The sequence below is a fragment of the Arachis hypogaea genome, chromosome 18 (genome assembly GCF_003086295.3).
Source record: "Arachis hypogaea cultivar Tifrunner chromosome 18, arahy.Tifrunner.gnm2.J5K5, whole genome shotgun sequence".
NCBI lineage: Eukaryota > Viridiplantae > Streptophyta > Magnoliopsida > Fabales > Fabaceae > Arachis > Arachis hypogaea.
The window spans coordinates 81764174-81773508 of NC_092053.1; the positions used below are offsets into that span (position 1 = coordinate 81764174).

The window sequence follows — 9335 nt, forward strand, 5'->3', positions numbered from 1 at the left end:
AGACTGCACTGCTCAATTTGATGCCCAAGTTTCATGGCTTACCTACTCAAGAGCCTATCAAGCACCTAAGAGATTTCCTGGCAGCCTGTTCTACTGTCAGGCGAGATGGTGCAGATGAAACTTCAATTCTGCTGAAAGCTTTCCCGTTTTCTCTTGAAGGAAGAGCAAGAGAATGGTACTACACTCAACCCCTAGCAAATGTATCCAACTGGGATACGCTCAGAAAAGAGTTTTTGGAGAAATTATTTCCATCTGAAGTTACTGTTAAGTTGAGGAAAGACATTTCCACGATTGTTCAAGATGACAACGAGACTCTCTTTGAATATTGGAAGCGCTTCAATAGTCTTCTGGAAGCATGCCCCCACCACATGATCGACAAGATAGTATTGCTCAGCTACATCACACAGGGTATGAGGCTCCAAGATAAGACCACATTGGAAAGTGCTAGTAATGGGTCTACGAAAAAGTACAAGACCTCTGATGAGGCATGGCAATTGATCAGCGACCTAGATGAATCTACTAGGAACCACAGACAGAAGCAAGGCCGTTCAGAAGCCGTTGCAGAAGTATCCTCTAGCAGAGAGACTGCTGCTCTGACTCAGAGTATCTGTGAAATGACTAACTTACTAAAGCAGATGCAATTGAATCAACAACAAGTTCAGCAAGCTCAACCTTCTCCAGCACAGCAAAGCCAACAGTTAGTCTCACAGAGAGTTTACGGAATTTGTGCTGATTATAGCCATTATACTGATGAATGCCCGCAACTCCAACAGGAAGACAACATGGTAGCATCCACTCATAACTTCTATGATCGCCCCAACCAAGGGTACAATCAAGGTGGAAATAATAACCATGGATGGCAGGACAATTCTAACCAGAATTGGAGGAACAACAATAACAGAGAAGGCAGAGATAATCAGGGAAATCAGAGGTGGAATAATAACAACAACAGGCAGCAGAACCAACCTTACAGAGCATCTCACCTGAGGCAGTCCCAAGAACCACAGAATACCCAATAGCAGACCTCTCAATTTACTCACCCTTCTTCATCTTCTAATGAAGAGTTACTAAAATTTTTTGAGCGAAGTCAACAGACCATGGAAAATAACATTAATGTCAGTCTGAATGGTCTGACCGCTACTTTGCAAGCTCTTGTCTCACAGATTGGATCAATGCAAAATTCCAATAACCAACCTTCATGTTCCACTGGAATTCCCTCTCACCATTACCCAATCCGAAGGGGACATTAATTCCGTCACCCTAAGGTCCGGAACCACACTGCAGGAGAGGAATCAGGATGAGCCAAGCCCACCAGAGCATGCCTCAGCTGAAGAGGTCATAGAAATAGAAGATGTTGAAGAGGAAGAGGACATACAGGACATAACTGAAAAAGAAGAAGCCCAACCACAGGAGGAAGCACCAAGAGGCGCAGACACTGCAGAAAACACCACTCCCATTCCATTTCCACAACTTACAAGGAAGCCCAGGAAGCAACTGGAACTCGATCCCAAAATAGTAGAAATATTCAAAAAGGTTGAGGTAACCGTTCCTCTTTTTGTATACATAAGGACAAAATTTATGAATTAGAAACTATTCCTTTAGGTAGTTCCATATCTGCTTTAATAGGAGGATTACCTGAGAAGTGTAGTGACCCAGGTCCTTGTATAGTTAGTTGTACTATTGGTGGAGTAGTAATTTATGATTGCATGTGTGATTTAGGAGCCTGTGTTAGTATAATGCCTTTGTCTATATATGATATTTTGAGGCTCCCTCCCTTAAAAAGGTCGGAAGCTCGTTTTGTGTTAGCAGATAAAAGCATTATTACAGTGGCTGGAGTTGCTGAAGATGTTTTAGTGAACATTAAAGGGCTTACATTCCCCACTGATTTTTATATCTTGGAGATGCCCCATAATGACTCAGATAAGCCATCATCAATCCTACTTGGAAGACCATTCATGAAGACATCAAAATTCAAATTGGATGCTTTTTCAGGAACATACTCTTTTGAAATAGATGGCCGCATAGTAATCTTCAATCTAAATGGAGTCATAAACAACCCTCTAGAAGATCATTCTATCTTCTAGTGTGATGTCATAGATGAAACTGTAGCTGAAGTTCACAAGGAAGAGTTAGAAGAGAACCACATTGGACAAGGTCCAAGTGTGGGGACCCTCTTGACTGACAATGAGGGCACCTCAGCATTTTCACAAGCTCCAGACAATCCAGAGCCTACCCATGATCAGAAGTTGGAACTGAAATCTCTTCCTCCACATCTCAAATATGCTTATCTTGAAGATGAACAGAAGTTCCCCGTTATCATTGCAAGGGAACTCACTTCCCAACAAGAAGAGCAGTTACTTGATGTACTGAGGAGGCATAAGAAAGTAATTGGGTGGAGTTTGGCAGACATAGTAGGCATCAACCCTCAAGTATGTAAGTACAGAATATTTTTAGAAGAGGGAGCAAGACCTGTCTGTCAACCCCAAAGAAGATTGAATCCCAATATCTTGGAAGTTGTCAAAAAGAAAGTGACCAGACTATTGGAAGCAGGTATCATCTATCCCATTTCAGACAGTGAATGGGTTAGCCCAGTACAAGTGGTGCCCAAGAAGTCTGGAGTCACTACAGTGAAGAATGAGCATGGAGAGCTCATAGCAACTAGAGTTCAGAATGCTTGGAGAGTCTGCATTGATTACAAGCGTCTCAACCAAGCTACCCGTAAGGATCACTATCCACTTCCATTCATTGATCAAATGCTGGATCGCCTGTCAGGTAAATCACATTATTGTTTTTTAGATGGTTACACAGGTTATTTCCAGATTCATATAGCTCCTGAGGACCAAGAAAAGACCACTTTTACATGTCCTTTTGGGACTTATGCTTACAAGAGAATGCCCTTTGGCTTGTGCAATGCACCAGCTACTTTCCAAAGGTGCATGATGAGTCTTTTCTCTGATCTTACTAAGGACTGTATGGAGGTTTTTATGGATGATTTTAGCGTTTATGGTGATTCTTTTAGCCTTTGCTTAGATGGATTATCTAGAGTATTAGATAGATGTGTTAATACAAACCTTTTATTGAATTTTGAAAAATGTCATTTTATGGTAAAACAAGGGATTGTATTAGGACATGTGGTATCTAATAATGGCATTTCTGTAGACCCAGCAAAGGTGAGTGTTATTTTTAGTTTATCTTACCCCTCTTCTGTGAGGTCGTTCCTTGGCCATGCAGGTTTTTACAGGAGATTTATTAAGGACTTTAGTAATGTAGCACTTCCCTTATCCAGATTACTACAGAAAGATATTGAGTTCGAATTCAGTGAAGATTGCAAGCAAGCGTTTGATAAGCTGAAGGCCGCCCTGACTCAAGCTCCAATTGAGAGAGGACCAGACTGGAGCCAGCCGTTTGAAATCATGTGCGATGCTTCCAACCATGCAGTAGGAGCAGCGCTGGCTCAGTGTGAAGGTAAGGATCCTTTTGTTATTGCTTATGCGTCTAAGACTTTAGACGCTGCCCAGTCCAATTATACTACTACTGAAAAAGAGCTTCTTGATATTGTTTTTGCTCTGGATAAATTCTGAGCTTATTTACTTGGTACTAGAGTAGTAGTGTATTCGGACCATGCAGCTTTAAAGTATCTATTATCTAAAAAGGAATCCAAACCAAGGCTCATACGTTGGATACTGCTATTACAAGAATTTGATTTAGAAATAAAGGATAGGAGTGGTAACCAGAATTCAGTGGCAGACCACTTGAGTCGCCTTGAGCACATTAAGGATGATTCTGCTCCTATAGATGATAATTTTCCATTTGATAACCTGCAAGCAGTATCTGAGGTATCTCCCTGGTATGCACCTGTAGCTAATTATCTAGTTAGCCGCACATTTCCTCCTAACTTTTCTAAGCATCAAAGAGACAAGCTGAAAAGCGACTCTAAATATTATATATGGGATGACCTATATTTATGGAGATGTGGCGATGATCAGGTAATTAGACGGTATGTGCCTCAATCAGAATTCCAGTCCATCTTAGAGGCCTGTCACTCATCTGAGAGTGGAGGACATTTTGGCCCTCAAAGGACTGCTAGAAAAATCTTGGACTGTGGATTCTGGTGGCCTACTCTTTTTAGAGACGCTGCTGAATTTTGTAAATCTAGCCCCCCATGCCAAAAATTTGGTAATATATCAAGGAGGGATGAGATGCCTCAACAAATTATACTTTTCTGTGAAATTTTTTATGTTTAGGGCATTGACTTCATGGGTCCATTTCCAAATTCTAATGGTTATTTCTATATATTATTAGCTGTGGACTACGTTTCCAAATGGGTGGAAGCAATTCCTACCCGCACTGATGATGCTAACACTGTTGTTTCCTTTGTGAGAAACCATATTATCTGTCGCTTTGGATCCCCACGAGCAATCGTGAGCGATCAAGGCACCCATTTTTGTAACAGGAGACTAACAGGACTAATGAAGAAGCATGGGATAATTCATAAGGTTGCAACAGCATACCATCCTCAGACCAATGGGGAAGCTGAGGTGTCAAATAGAGAGATAAAGCGTATTTTGCAGAAGATAGTCAAACCTCATAGAAAGGACTGGAGCACCAGGCTACAAGATGCACTCTGGGCATACAGAACAGCATACAAAACACCCATTGGGATGAGTCCGTTCCGTTTAGTTTATGGAAAAGCTTGTCATCTCCCTGTTGAGGTAGAGCACAAAGCCTTTTGGGCAGTCAAGGAGTGCAACATCGGGAGGAAGAACGCCGGAGCTGAAAGGTAGTTGCAACTACAAGAACTGGAAAGCCTTCTCCTAGAAGCTTATGAGAACTATAGACTATACAAGGAAAAGATGAAGGCTGCACATGATCAGCACATCAATAGGAAAGAGTTCTAATCTGGGAATTTAGTCCTTCTTTACAAATCTCGTCTGAGGCTCATGCCAGGCAAGTTGAGATCCAGATGGGAAGGTCCATACAGAGTAGAGAAGGCCGAACCATACGGAGTTTATCACCTAAGTCATCCTTCAAGTTCTGAACTTATCAAAGTTAATGGACAACGCCTGAAGTTATACCATGGCAAGAAGATGCAGAAAAATAAGAAGCTTGAGATCTTCCTCTTGGAAGATCCCCACATAGCAGAAGATTGAGCTAGTGGAGCGTCCAACTTACGGACGTTAAAGCAAAGTGCTAGGTGGAAGACAACCCACCATGGTATGATCGTTCTTTTCTCTATTTTTAGTTTTCTTATCCAATAACTCTTCTCTTTATTAGTATATTTCGTGCATCTGCATTTACATAATTAAAAAAAAAATTGATTGCCACGCGACGCGACCACATCAGCGACGCGTCCGCGTCGCAAGGAGAGGGGAGAAAAATAAAAAACGAACAGAGAGTCATGCTGGAGCATGGCTGGAGGAGTGCAGTGGCACAAATCAGCCCACGCGACTGCGTCGCTGACGCGTCCGCGTCGTATGGGCATAATGGCCTCTGACGTGACCGCGTGCCCTGATTTTCGACGTAGAAAGGGTGCACAGCTAAAAGTTGTGCTAGAGTGGTGCTGGACTGGCGCTGGACGCGCAATCCCCCTCACGCGACCGTGTGCCCCACGTGGCCGTGTCGTACCCCATAAACTGCCCACTCACGCGATCGCATGCCCCACGCGATCGCGTAACCTAAAATTTGGCATTTAATGATTTTAAACAAAGAGTTATGTGAGTGCGAGGCAACCCTCGCGCCACTGGCACAAACTGGGTCACGCGACCGCGTGACCGACGCTACCGCGTCCCTCACCTTAAGCGCAAGTCGCGCGACCGCGTGCCCCATGCGATCGCGTCGCTTGCACCGCACAACTCAACCTAATTTTACCAATTATCATATCTTTTTCTTCTCCAAATCCTAATTTTCCTTTTTCCCTCCTTATTTCTTCCTCCCCCCTTCTTCCTTCTATCTCACCTTTCACTCTCTCTCCCTCACCTCCATTAACAAGGTTTTATTTTTTATGCCAGGGCATCTTGGCCAGTTTCACTGACCTTTTCTTTACTGTTTTTAGGTTAGTTTCATGCATTTCTTTAGGAAATAAGCTAGTTTTGGGTAGATATTCACTTATGCCTTGATTCAAGCATGCATTGTGCAATTTACATAATTTTATTAGGATTTTGAATAAGTTTGGTGAAAAATATTATGTTGCATTACTCATGACTTGGACTAGAGCTTTGATGCACTTTATTGCTTGATTTCAGGACCAAAAGGAAGCAAGAAAAGGGGAGTTAACTTGCAAGGTTAATGAGAAAACCAAGCCCAAATAAAGAAAGGAACTGCTTCAAACTCAAGATCCAAAGGCCCAAGACTTGAAGAATCACACTAGAAGCTGAGAAGAGTAGTATATATAGGAGTAGCATTGAATTGAGAAAGAGTTCTGGAGGCTGGGAAAAGGAGAACTACTCTCTGTATTTTACTTTCTTTGCAATTTATAGTTTTATGATGTATTCTCTATCTTTGTTTTCATTTTCAAGAGCTATGAACAACTAAACCCCTTTCATTGGGTTAGGGAGCTCTGTTGTAATTTGATGGATCAATACTAATTTTCATTATTCTTCTTCTATCTTTCCTCTTGATTTTACTTGAAAGCTTTCGATCTTCATCCAATTGAGTAGTTATCTTGGAAGAGAAGCTATTCAAACTTGGATCTCTTTTGAACCTTGAAAGAGGAATGAAGAGATCAAGCTAGAAATGCTTTCTCATGCTGGACCAAATTCGGTTTGGATGGGTATGTGACTATAACCCTCTCAATACTTGATTTGGGAAATACATGTGGTATAATCAGTGACCATACTTCATCTCTTCTCATGAGCAATTGACCAAGGAATTGGCTATTGATCAAGATTTGAGAGATTGAATTGCAAGAAATTGTAATTCAATCACTTAAGATTGCCAAGGAGATCAATGAGTGCATTGATTGAGGAAGAGATGAAAATGAACTTGATCCGGAGAATTGCAACATCTCCTAAGCCCAATGAACTCCCCATCTCTGATCTTACCCATTCTCTTTAATTTCTGCCATTTACTTTCATGAGCAAATCCCCCATTCCCATTTACAATTCTGCAATTTATTTTCAGTCATTTACTTCCAGTCCTTTAATTCTAGCATTTACTTTTCTGTTATTTACATTCCCGCCATTTTATTTTCTGCAACTCTCAACCCAAATTCTGGATTCGCTCAACTAGAACATTCTTCTCATTAAAGTTGCTTGATCAATCAATCCCTGTGGGATTTGACCTCACTCTATTGTGAGTTTTTACTTGACGACAAATTCGGTACACTTGCCGAAGGGAGATTTGTTGAGAGACAAGTTTTTCGCGCATCAAGTTTATGGCGCCGTTGCCGGGGATTGATTGTGCATCAACAATGATTAAATTGGAAGATCACTAGATTGATCATTTTTATTTTGTGCATTTCATTTTTCTGTTTGAGTGATTTACTTTTTGTTTTAGTTAAACTTCTTCCCTTCCCCCTCTATTCTTTTGTTTTTCTTTATTATTTTCAATTCTGTTTGCTAACCCACTAACTGTTTGATATATTGCATCACCCACAACTAACAGCAATTCTGACACAAATACTGTCTGCACCTATTTTCTTTGCTTGCACTTGTTGGTTGTATGACACGGAGAAGAAGCGGGGCTTCAACTTCCTTTGATTCTGAACCTGAGAGAACCTTCCTTAGACTAAGGAGGGAGGCAAAAGAAAAACGTGTAGTTGGTGCTGAAGAAGAGGAGGAACACTTTGAGGAATACTTTGAACCTAACATGGAAGAAAACATGGAAAATCATCATGAAGAAGAGACTCACAACCATGGCAGAGGAGGTGGAGCAAATCATGCTGGGGAGGATAGAAGAGTTTTGGGCTCTTACATCAATCCAAACCCAGGCAATTGTGGAAGTAGCATCCAAAAGCCAACAATCCATGCCAACAACTTTGAACTTAAACCACAGCTCATCACCCTTGTTCAGAACAACTATTCGTTTGGAGGAGGTGTTCAAGAAGACCCCAATCAACATTTGACCACCTTCCTGAGAATATGTGACACAGTAAAATCTAATGGTGTTCATCCTGACACCTATAGACTGCTCTTATTTCCCTTCTCACTCAGGGACAAGGCAGCCAAGTGGCTGGAATCCTTCCCAAGGGAGAGCTTGACAACTTGGGAGGATGTGGTGAACAAATTCTTAGCAAGATTCTACCCTTCTCAATGAATCAATAGGCTGAGAGCTGAGGTTCAAACTTTCAGGCAACAAGATGGTGAGACTCCGTATGAAGCATGGGAGAGGTTCAAGGACTTAACAAGGAGGTGTCCACCTGACATGTTCAACGAATGGGTCCAGCTGCACATCTTCTATGAAGGGCTCTCTTATGAGTCAAAGAAGGCCGTAGACCATTCATCTGGAGGATCCTTGAACAAGAAGAAGACCATTGAGGAAGCCATAGATGTTATTGAAACAGTAGTAGAAAACGACTACTTCTATGCTTCCAAAAGAGGGAACACAAGACGAGTGATGGAGCTAAACAATGTAGATGCTCTGTTGGCCCAAAATAATCTCATTACCCAGCAGCTGGCTGACCTCACCAAGAAGATGTAGAGGAACCAAGTAGCAGCAATCTCATCTTCATCAACAATCCAAGAAGGAGTGAATGAAGAAGCAGAGGGGAGTCAGGAGCAAGCCAACTACATTGGGAATTCACCAAGGAAAAACTATGATCCATACTCCAAGACATACAACCCTGGATGGAGAAACCACCCAAACTTTGGGTGGGGAAGTAAACAAGATCAAAACCAAGACCAGAGGAATCTCAACACCCCCACAACAACACTTTTCCACACACTTATCAAAGCCAAAACAGCACATCTGCTCCGAACCACTCATCAATTGATGACAAGCTCTCTAAGATCGAAACCTTCATTGAAGAAATATGCAGAGACATTCAAGATAGTAAAGCATTCAGAGAGGAAGTACAATCAAACATGCAGAATCAAAATGCTGCCATCACAAAACTGGAAACACAAATCAGCTATCTGTTTAAGCAGCTTCCGAACCACAATTTTTGCTATGATGCCCATTCAAGCAAAAGGGAGGAGTGTCAAGCTATCACACTTAGAAGTGGGAAGGAACTGAAGGAACATCCCCAAAAACCACAAGAAGAAGGCTCAAATGAAAAGGGAGAAGAGCAAGATGGAATGCAACCCCCACGCCAAGTCTGCAGAAAGAAAAAAAGATACCCCAACTGAACATCTCAAGAGCTCCATACCCCCAGCTATTGAAGAAAAAGGAAGATGACA

The 9335-nt window shown here is 41.8% G+C and overlaps 1 non-coding gene across 1 annotated transcript; it reads right to left on the bottom strand.

Moving 5' to 3' along the window:
• Nucleotides 1-8259: 8259 nt before the first annotated feature.
• On the bottom strand, nucleotides 8260-8363 carry LOC112774721 (small nucleolar RNA R71). The gene has a single exon (XR_003189187.1). It is a non-coding gene; the product is annotated as a small nucleolar RNA R71 (small nucleolar RNA).
• Between the last annotated feature and the right edge of the window lie 972 nt (nucleotides 8364-9335).